The 11898-nt window shown below is 36.9% G+C and overlaps 1 long non-coding RNA gene across 1 annotated transcript; it reads right to left on the bottom strand.

Annotated features, from left to right (window-relative positions):
* Window positions 1-1557: 1557 nt before the first annotated feature.
* Window positions 1558-9123, bottom strand: LOC135459357 (uncharacterized). The gene is made up of 3 exons (XR_010443020.1): window positions 8989-9123; window positions 6184-6277; window positions 1558-1640 (listed from the first exon to the last, which is right to left on the bottom strand). It is a non-coding gene; the product is annotated as an uncharacterized LOC135459357 (long non-coding RNA).
* Window positions 9124-11898: the final 2775 nt, after the last annotated feature.

Raw genomic sequence — 11898 nt, 5'->3', positions numbered from 1 at the left:
CATCAAACATAATGAGGGCTTGTAGGAAAAGTAATTTCTTTACAAAATTGTTGGGGGCCATAATACTATCTTTGAGGAGACCGTTTAATTACAACCCTGGTCTTAGAGTAAGCTGAGTGGTCCTGGAAAAGAGCTCACATTCTTGCTTGTTTTTCATCAGCACCAACATTTTGGTAACACCAGGTGACTGCCTGTTCTAAGCACAATCTAAAAATTTACTTCAGAGTAGTAGGATGCCTTGCTGTTTGTGCTCAGATGCTCCTTAAAAGCCATAACTAAAGATAGCACTACAATGAATGACTCCCAAAAAAAGAAAAAAGAAAAAAAGAAAAAGAAAGTAGAAAAAAAAAGTTAAGAAAAGAGGAAAAGAGGCCTGCATTGATCCAGAATAGCTTAATAAAAAAAGAAAATTTTTGTTGAGACATCACAGTAGGGAACATGAAATTTGGCATGAAAAATATTCTCAGCTGCCTGGTGTTTCTTGCTTCTCTGGGAGTGCCAGTAAGGCTGCTTGCTGTCACCCCAGAGGCAGCATGTATGTGATACCTGCATCTGGCAGCTTGAGCACCCACTTGTGAACCTACAGGAAACCTTCTTCCACATCCCCATTCTTACTGCCCTCCCAAGCTGCTTCTTAAAGGAGGAGAACTTGTGGGAGGCCCTCACAGACCACGCTTCCCCCAGCACTTCCCCTTAATCACAGCACAACTGTGGATGAGTTTGGCAGTAGACAAAGCTGTGGTAATTCCATTCATCCACAATAATAATTTTTTTTTTTTCAATTCTTTGGATTCCTTTCCACTCCACTAATAGTTGGTCCTCTGGAGTAATCAAGCCTATTGAAATTTTTGTGCTATGGGATTTTGCAAACTTAGAGAAATAACCCTTTTTCTTTTTTTTCTTTCTTGGTGGGAGGGGTGGAGAGAATGAGGGAGATGGGAAGGAGCCCTCAACTATAAATCTAACAAAGTTAAAGCACTTCTGGCATTCATAGTCAAGGGTTTTTTTCTTACGCCAGATCAAATAATTACAACGCTTCAAGAAGATAAGGACAGTAATTCCAAAGTATGACAAGTTTTTTGGCAGCACTAACCTATCTAGATTAAACTGTACCTTATAGGTACCATACAAAATAGTGATTAAAAGTACTGATTGCAGAAGTTGTAGAGTTAATTTTCTTATTTCTCCCAACAGTTACACTCAGCCTAAAATACTCATCAGGCTTTCCGCAGTGATTCCATTCATCAAATATCCCCGGTTAAACACATGATCTGTCTGTCTGTGGCTGTGTTCTGTACAAGGTGACTTCTTGGCTCTTTATTGGCTGCCATGTTAATAAATATAATAGGTACTTGAGGTAGGTGTGTAGTTTTTCACCATTAATGATGTATTCTTCAGAAAATATACAAAGTAAATAACTGAGTCCCAGTGTCAGAGCAGGGCATGCAAAAAATTTAGCTTCAAATACCTCTTCAAGAGGTATATGTACTACCAAGATAAGGCTCCACAACTAAACTTTAAAGAAAACAGCTCTGCAGTCTCACCTTTCTGGATCAAATGCAGCATCCTCCATTGAGTCTCCAAAAGTCTCTTTCTATATCCCATGGAAATATTTTCATAAATAGTCTTGATTGTAGGTGCTGACCAGGTCAAAAAACATAAAAAGAAAAAAAGAAAAAAAAATGGGTTTTTTTTTCCCTGAACTAGGGAGTCCTTAAAAATATTTATCACACAAGTAGAGAATTTAAATTTAAAACAAAGATCATCAGATGGCAAAAAACTTTTTTTAAAATACAGTTCCTTATCAAAATTAACAACCATTTTTATGCTGAAGAATATACCTACATGAAGGAAGACTATAAACATTTCTACAAGATTTTTAAGTAATATTTTTTCACCTGCTAAGTTATTTTTCTTGTATATGCACTTCTGAAGGAAATCGGGATGGAAATATTCTGCAAAAGGAATAACTCTGCCATCATCATTTTTGCACTCCTTCCTGAAGTCAAATTATGTTATACCCTCATATTCCACCTGCTACAGTCTACCATCTCTATGCCAATTAAGATGGAAACTAAATTTTCCAAAGACAGTACCTAACTGAGAATACTGAAAGGAAAAGCAGTCTACCTTGAGTCTACCAAGGACATAAAACAACAAAAATGACAGGGTTGTGCCCACACAGGACACAATCTCTTGCTGATCCAACTCTGACATAGCCAAAGCAATTCCAAGGACTGGCTTAGCCTCGGTGCTCTGCTAGCAGCAGCCCTTGTCTTCCAGTGCAGCATAGCCAACCTGTACTCTTGAGAATAGCAGGACTTAATTGAAAATCCATCATAAGCATAGCTAAAGAATGAAATAAAAAGGAGCAAGTCTGTTCAAGAGAAGAAAAATCATAAAAGATACTTATTTCAGGATGAGCAATCCATCATTCCTTGGCTGGGAAGAAGTCTAGAGTGGGCCAATAGAATGTTTTGTGAGCATTAAAAATACAGAAGGCAGTGGGTAGAGAATTTGACAACCCCCAGCTTGTAAGATATGTCTCTTTAAAAGGGGGGAAAACCTAAGGACATGTTTTAGAGCATGCTTAGATACAGCACTAGGATAAGACTGCAGTATCAGCCAAGAGATGCTTGTGGTCTGAAATATAAGTGAAGTAGAAAACTCTTGGTATCCTAACTCCCTTCTCTGAAAGAATAAACGGCAACAAAATGGCTGAGGTTTAGTATATGTGACAACAACTATAGGCATTTTTACTGCTGAAAATTCCATGTGAAACTTTTGCGACTCCATTCACACTGAGACGGTTTTTGAGGCAGCGAGCAAGAAATTAACCACCCATTTCATTAATGCTAGTGGCAGCTGAGAAGCTGCTAGGAATTTCAGGTAGCTCTCAGTAAGAGTCCTTCTGTAGGTGCTCTTCCATCTCCAGAAGGTCAGAAAATAAACTAGCTCCTTCTAAACTGCAACGGAGCAGGAAAAGATGATTCATTTTTTTCCCCTTTTTCCTCACAGAAAGTTAAAAAGAGAGTGAAGGCTTCTTTGTAGTGCCTTGCCCCTCATAGTTAAGACTTGCATGTTACATAGCCTCAAAAACACACTATTTCAGAAATATTTCTAAAAATCTAATCCAGACCAGTGTAGATTTCAGCAACAGAAGGTCCTCTTAGCAAACTCAACACAGGGAGTAGAGACAAAACCCTCCTCTGCAGTTGCCAGCATGGCACAGTCTGCCACTCCTTCCTCCTGTCCCAACCACCTCTTAGCGCCATTGCAGTTTCCTGAGGTACTGTCCATGCAGAACAGCTTTTCCAAGCTCTCCTTTTTTTTTGAGAAGTAGCCTTTCACTGTTACGCTCTTCCCCTCCATCCTCAATGCCTCCCTCATATAAATGTACATCATGCTTTACATTAAACACCACAAGAGTATAATCTAAGGTCAATGCAGATACAGAAATGTGATGGACCTGCTGTGCTACAACCACAATGGTCAAGTAGGAACCCACAAGAGATCTATAAAGAAGACTTTCAAAAAAAACCAAGGACATAAAACAACAAAAAGATCTCTTCCTTGCAAAACAAAGAGACAGGGAGTATAGTTGAATTGTATAGTTCTGTCATTCAGAAATGCTTGTGATACATAAGAGGACTGTATCATATTCTTTCACAGAGGCACAGAGATTTACAGTGTCCTCTCTGCCATTAGAAAATACATGTGCATGCTGTCAGGCTGTCCTGCTGAAAACTACCTCTGGCTCTGTGCATACAGTTGCAATGTTGTGCCTGGTTTTTTAAATAACTTTTTAATTTTAACCAGGTTTACCTTTTGAGTGAGGGAATCAGTTAAGAAATCAGTGTGCAAAAATAAAATGTGTCTTACACCTTAGGTTTTAAGTTTTTCTGTTCTGTTTTGATGCCCAACTTTTAGCGCTATATTAAGTGTTACTAGGATCTTTTCACAGGGCAGTGAAGACAAAACAATCCTATTCTAGCTGGAGACTCAAGGACAATCTCTTCAAACTTCAGGCCCAAAGCACAAACAGTGTGAGAAGAGGAGGGCAGGCAAGTAAGCAAAAGGACGAAACTTCACAATTTGAAGCTATTAACTGGAACGTTAGCTCCCATATGCAAATGGACTAAAACTTATAAAAATGTGAGATCTCATGACCAAGTCCTCTTTTGCTTCCATTTTGGAGCCATCCAGGCAGAGCCACAACTGTGGCTCTGGTGCTGCTGGGGTGTGGCCTTTGATTTCACTAATTCCTCTTCTAACTAATTGCACTAAATGAACTACAAGATGTGCATTTAGGACACTGCAACATAGTCTAGCACAAAGCATAGTGAAACCTTACCTGCCTTTCAGGTTCAAGGGTGTTCTTTACTTGTTGAAAATGCCCTTAAAAATTTTTAAATTTACTTAGAAACACAGTGAAGGGTAAGTATATAGTATGTAAATCTGAGGTAAAATGGGATGAGAGAGTGCAACTGCACTCAACAAAATAAGGATGCGCTCATACAAATATAAGCAATCAGCAAGAATATTTTCAAGATGTTACTATCCCTTATCAGACATCCTTCAAATTGTTTGAGATTCTGTTTTTAAAAAAAGTGATGATTTAAGGTAGATTATTTTACTTTGCATCCTCAGTAGATTAAAGGCACACATACTCATTTAATAGGTATCAGTGTAAAGAAACAAAGCTCATAAGGTAGATGAACAAGCCATAGGATCTGAACTTTGTAATTTTCAATTGTATGACTCCTTAAACCCTCACAGGAGGATAAGAACCTCTACCATTATGAGTACAGTAGGGTCAACAATATTGTTTATATTATTTTTCCTAGTACTTTCAGTACTTAATTTCTCTTCTGTGTAGCCTTAACTGATTCTATTTTAACCTAAGAAATGCATCCAGGAACTCACTTTTGGAATCAGATTGCACAGTTGTAAATATTTGGGAATCAGCATGACTTACAAAGATCATATTAGCAGTTATTTGAAAGCAATGTTGAATAAGTTTTAAATTTTTCCCTGTAGCCCTGACTACAGCATTCCTGTGTGTCCCACAGGAAGTGGTATAATATTTCTCATCTCACTAGTTTCATGTCATGCAGGTTCTTCAATCACCCAAAGGCTGGTTTACTAACTTGATGATGAAGATAAACAGTGTACAAAGGCTGTAAAACTGCATCAGTTAGAGAGATGTCATTCAGTAAACTTTTGCCTGAAGGCAAGTATGTAATTCACAAGCTCTGTGCAGTCAGTGAATGTGCCCTGGTGATGTTCTGCTGCACAGCACAGTAAAGCTTGAGACGCAGATTCTGGGGATAATCTTCAGATCATCCCTAACAAAGATCCTACTCGTTGTCAGTATGGCAAGAGGGTGATTGGTACGAGAGGACTTCATGCTGCCTTGGTGCCACTGAATGATGGGGGAAAAAAAAATATTCCTTTTACAATTACCTGGAAATAAGCATGTTTCTATCATGGATTGCACCTAGGATTATATATGAACTGAAATAGTAAGAATCAAGTTTTGACAAAGAGAAGCCTCTATTCTGTCATTTGCCACCAGTCCCTTTTTAATTCCGTGTGACTGGAGGGGCTGAGATGAAATGAATCTTCTCCTAATATCAGATCGCTGCTGGAGTTTTTTATTAAACTATTTTAATTGCTTAAAACTCGCATTTCAGTTTCTCATAAATACTGTCTAAAATCAATTCAGTGTCAGACAACATCTGCTACATTCACTGCAACTGGTTCCCAGAAAAATAGTTAATTCTTAAAAATGTTAACAGCTTCAGACTTCAATTGAATGATTTAATAATCAAAATTTTAATTTACTCCCCTTTCCTCCCTTCAAAAAGTTTTAAGACAGGTTAATCTGTCAAGAGCAGCATTGCTACTGATCCAGCTGAGGCAGAGAAGGAGGTTGTATATCCTCATTATTACCATAATTGGCATCTGGAATCTGTTCAAAAATTCTGATTTACTTTGTAGCAGAGGATTATGGCTGATTTTGGAGTACTTTATGGTCTACAGAGGCTTGTGAAATTCAAATATATAAACTGTCAGTTAAACATTTCATGAAAAGCCCTACCTTCTACTAATCCAAAGAAACATGAACAAGTGCTTGAGGGGATGAAAATCCACAATATGTTTTGGTAGCTAACCACTTACAGAAATATTAACATTCTTGGGCAGGTTTGCTCTCTGAGCTTCTAAAGTAACTTTGGAGCCAGCAGGATTCAGTTTCTAGCAGATTTCCAGCACCCTGAAAAAAAAAACCAACAGTCAGAAGCCTCTAGTATTTATGAATTATTAATGTTGGCTTTCTCTACTTTTTTCCTTAGTTTTGCTTTTGTGCGCCTGTTCAGCTAAGTAATTCAATAGACTGATAGAGACATGAATAGATATGCTAATTAACACCAAGGCTAACCTTTAAAGTTCCTTAAAGCTGTCAGCTTTCAATGAAATATTTTCATTTTTCCTTTTCTGAACCAGAATACAAACACTATTTGTACACTTGGTGCCAGCAGGGGTGCCCCTAGGAATCAGCTTTTAAGATTTTTTTATTGTGAAAAACAGTTTAAGAAAGGTGTCAGTTTTACAATCTTCATTTATAGTCCCTGTCATGGGAATGTGTTCATGTTGTTCCAGTAGATTCCCTCATTTCTCATTACAATTGTCATCTAAACCAGCTATGGAGATTTCAATGCCTTATATATTATCCTCATGAAATAGAAGAATCTGAAGTGGGGCAAAAAGAGAGAGTGAAAGGGAGACTTGGAGACCTGAGATGCTACACTAACATATGTATTAAACATAGAAGGAGAATTTCTTACTTCTAAACAATTCAAAAACACTTTTGATGAACTGAATAAAGGGCAAATTCATTTTACAATCCTCACTTAACTCTTCTGATAAACTGTTCCTTCCAAAGATTTTAATGCATGAGAAAAAGAAAATCAACTCTACAATCCAGCAGTTACTGTGCTATGTCCTTTCTGGTCCTTGCTAAACCATAAATATAGATAGCCATGAAACCAAAGTATTTGACAGGAGAAATTAAAGAAAACCCAGTATTCCTATTTGTCTGAGTCAGACACCAAAACACAAGTAGAAGCAACTAGAGCCTAAATTCCGGCTTCTGTTAAAACATAACTGAGGTCTTTACCTCTCTTCTATTTTCCCCCTTCCTCCTTTTATATTACAACTGAGCAAGAAGAATCACAAAACTTCACCCAAGCTCAACACTGTGATGTCTGCATTCCTGTTCAGATGAATAAGCATTCTGAAGGTAAATTCACAACCTGTTTTGAGATTTCAAGTCACTCAGTCCCATGAGGAGTGCAGGCAGAGTGGTTTTGAAAATACCAATACTTTAGGTACATTCCAAATTGCACTTACAAAACTTGAATGAAAGCCTGAGCTTTTGTCATAAATAAACACTTCTGTTCATGTTCACAAATATACTGCCTAAAGCAGCTATAATTTGCTTCCATTTTACTTGATTTGGGCATAAAAATTTGATCTTTGAAATATAGAGAGTTTGTATACAACCCTTGTGATAAAAAATTGTGGGTTTTTTGGGTTTTTCTTTAAATATACATGAATATTATCCCAGCAGGGTGACTACACTAGAAAACTGATTTACTACTTCAAATGAAGCAGACAAATTTTCAAATTATAACTTTGATGATATAACTATGATGATTTTGGTCATCATTAGGCACAGCAGCTAGGGTTCCTAGGGCCAGGCTCTGTAAAGGTACCAACACATTGTCAAGGGCTAAGGTAAAGGCCTGAAGCAGCAAGTATATAGACTGATTGGAAAAGTGTAAGGTAACAGTAAGCATTCCCTGACTCCATCACAAATTATATGGGGTCTTCCTTCTACAGACAGTTTTATGTTGGTCTCTAAATTATTCAAAATTGAATTCAGTCCCAGCTGTCTTGTAATTTGATAGGCAATCAGCAGATTTTTCAGAAATGAATAATCTGCTTTTACACCCTACATGTGACACAGTGATCTCATTCAATCCATGAACTGTGCTATGACATGAAAATGCAAAATATAGGCACCATATTACATAACAAAAAAAAAAAAAAATCTCAGGAATAAAATGCCTGTCATACCAGGCATTTTAAAGATATCCTTCAAGTTTTATTTCTTCTGTACATGGAAGGATTCAGTGAAACAGACCTCAAAGAAACTAAAGTTCTTCTCATTATCAGGTAATAAATTGATGTCACCTCCACTGCTATTCATAGCAGACTTAGTGTTACAGTGAAATGAAGGTTTGAAAACAAAGTTAGGTAATATTGACTTAGCTTCTTTCCCACCATTATTTGTATCACAAAGGTTCTTCTATCTGCCCAATTTGCACTGTATCTGCTCCTCAGGTCAAGTTTTTTGAGTAATTTTCTCTTGACCATTCCTTCAAAATAATGAAGAAATATTCCTTCTTAGTCAGGTAGGATGCTTTGCTATGTGTTTGTCAACTACTTCCAATGACTTGTTTGTAAACAATTCCCTGACCTTCAATTTGCTAAACTTTATTGTATTTAGTTGAAAAATCTGGAAAAGGTACCTATCTTTCCATAAATGATGTCCAGTGAACAGCCTATGTGTTTGAATGTATGATCAGGTTAGTTCAGTAGAAAAATTTTCATCTTTGCCCCACATACTTCCTCTACTTCAGTATGATTAGCTCAGTCCAAAAACAGTAAACTCCAACCTATTTTGACTGCCATTGACACAGTCACCTTTTAGGAACTAAGTCTGGGTTGCAATATGCCTTCTTTCTTGATATACTGAGGTGTTGCATGAGCCTCTTTTAATGTTTTTTATAATTAATATAACTTAATCCATCTTTATGCCTTGAGTAATATTTCAAAATTTTGGAAAATATTGGGTTAGGTTGTTGTTATCATATTTCTAGAGTCCCATACTGTTGCAATCATATTTCTAAAGTTCTGTACCTTCTCGGTGATATTTCTTGGGGGCAGTTTTTCACAGCACAGACTTCTTCTGCTTGTTGCTGCTTCTTAGTCAGGGGTCCTGCCAGGCTCTCCCTGACAGTCCAACCCACCCCTTTTTTTCTCAGCTATCTTCACGAGCCAAAGCTGCAGCCCAGTTAAGGACATCACAGCTGCAGCCCATCAAGAACAACTGGGGCTTATCAGGGCCAGGCCTATATACAGATATTCAGATACAATACAGATATTTTACTAGGACTCCCACTGTATTTGGTAGGTGGTTAATAATATTTGCTAGGTAATTATCCATTGTCTTCTTTTATATATAGAACAGGAAATAAAAAGAAAAGAAAGGCAACAAAACTAGACAGTACTTTTCAAGAATGCAAACCTAAATGTTACCATTTTTATAATCATCTGAGCATCTTAGGGTTGTGGCCAATTTTGTCTCTCAACTTTATTTAATATTAATGTTACCAATAAATGACATTTTGCATTATTTTCTTTTGTCTAAAGAGTCGCACAGGGCTGAAAACAAACAGTACTGCTCTCTGAAAGATGAGAGACTCCAACACATCCCACATAGTGCCAAAGATTGAATGGGGTCATTAAAACACTTCATTCCCCTGGCAATAATGGAGGGACTGACCGAGGGGCTATCACAGTGCAGCTCACATTATTGCACCAGAGGAATACAAGCACATTTGAAAATAAAAGCTACACTTTTTTTATTCTAATCCATTCACAATACTAGAACAGATTGACAAAATTCATAAGACAGAAAATTTGTAAAAAGACAGAAAAATTGTATAACAAGATCACACTGAAGCCAGTTGGAGAGTGGAAACATATTGAACAACCACGAAAAACAAATTTCTGCCTTGTGACCATTTTGAATCACTACATCAAACAATCAGGAATTAAGTACATGACATACATTTAAAACTCCCACACTGCTTCTCCCAATGAAAAGTCAAAAAGACTATGGCCTATGCATCTCCTTTACAAAAAATAAGTGTAACATCTTAATGTAAAATTTTGACTTTCCAAAGTTAGAAAGCACAACTTGTTGTTTTTGTAAGTTGAGTAAGATCAATGTTACATCATGTCCCCATTTATTATTTTAGTTCAGTTAACTACTGTGGCATTTATGGTTTTTATGGCAATGATTATACATGCTTTATTTTAGAGAAAGGATCCCATACCTATAGTCAGTCAGACATTTGACATAATTGATAATTCTCTAACGGTACTTTAAGTCTTGGCTCTCCAGAAAGCATCCCAAGATATATGAAGTGGGAAGTGGGTAACAGTGAGATGAATAAGAGTCATAAATTCATAAAATCCAACAGTATTGTGGAATGTTGCAAAATCACATATATATAGAGAGAGAGAGAGAGACAGAGAGAGACAAAGAGAGAGAGGGGGAGAGAGAAAGAGAGAGAGAGGATTCAAGTATTCTCTCTCCCCTTCAGCTCCATTTCTGCAAGTCTCTAGACCATGGTAGTTACCAAAGATATAATTCTAAAGGACTGCAGCCCCTTGTTCTTTTCTAGCCCAACAGATAATTATTTCCTTTGTTCTCTACAATTTACACAACACATTATCTCAAGAAAGAATTAGTTGAGAACCGGCTTGTCAAGACTGAATAATCCCATCCCACTTTCCTTTTCTCAACCCTTCCAAATATGCTCATGTCTGTGAGGCTACACCACTTTTTCTGGATTTTGATTGCTTACCTTCAGGGAAGCACTGAGCTTTTTGAGTTTGTTTTTCCTGCTAAAAATATTATTGAAAGAAAATTAAAGAGTTCACCGCTTTAATTTGTGAGTAGGAATTTTGGTTCAAGCTGAATACTTTGAAATAGAAATTGTTGGTTTAGTATGCATAGTTATGATCAACAATTTTCAGATCCCACAGTAATCTTCTCCTACAAGTTCCAGATGGGCACACAGTATTGTAATACTACGGTTCTAATACAGAATTCACCAGGTTTGTAAATCATCATAAACCCTACACATATTTAGTTCTATGAAAATATACTGCATTGAGGGAGGCAATGTATAAATAAATATATTAAACTCCATCACAGCTGTGCAACTTCATATAGCAGATCACAAGAATAAGCAGAAATATTTGATTGCTTGAATGCTGCTGGCATTTGAGATATTCAAGAAATTGTCTATTCACTTAATTCTCTTGTTAACTCTGACCTTCCAGACGTTCTTTTCAAATCAAATTGTGTTATTCTGATCATGCTATCAGCATCGACATTTCTATTAAAAAGAAAACTCATTTATTTGACAAAATCTCAGCATTAAGATATCCAACCCCACATGCTTTTTACCCCTCTAGTGTGTTAAATGATATGATTTGTTATCACTCACAATGTATATAAGAGTTATACTTTTGCAATTGATATGGATATGGTTGCAACAGTCAAGAGAGATGAGATTAAAGGATGAAAGTGTTCAATATCAGTAGCTGAAAAAAAGTCACATTAGAAGAAACTGTACTTTCTCTTTTTTTCTCCTCCTAAACCTTCTGAGTCATCATCTTTCCTTAATAATACTTTGTGCCTGTAGTGGACAGTCATGGGACAAGGTGGAACAAGTGTAGGAAGAGAGCAACCGACTACCAATTAAGAAAAATTATGAATTATTTTTCTAAGAAGGGCTGTATTGGCAAGAGGAGAGATTTGGTACTTGGTTCTTAAATGAAAACCTAAAGCATATTTCTGAACATGGACCAAGAGGAAGTCAAATTTCCAGGAAACCCTGGGAAAGAAAAACAGGCAAAAACATAAGTTAGAGAAAGATATCATCAAACCAGCACAATCTCATTGAATGAGAATCAGTGACAGCAGCTGACTTCTCTGTAATGAAAGGGAAGATAGGACGACTTTCCACCTGA

The sequence above is a fragment of the Zonotrichia leucophrys genome, chromosome Z, assembly GCF_028769735.1.
Source record: "Zonotrichia leucophrys gambelii isolate GWCS_2022_RI chromosome Z, RI_Zleu_2.0, whole genome shotgun sequence".
In the NCBI taxonomy this organism is placed as follows: Eukaryota; Metazoa; Chordata; class Aves; order Passeriformes; family Passerellidae; genus Zonotrichia; species Zonotrichia leucophrys.
The sequence above is the reverse complement of the archived record's forward strand: the minus strand, read 5'-3'. Positions and strand labels throughout refer to the sequence as shown.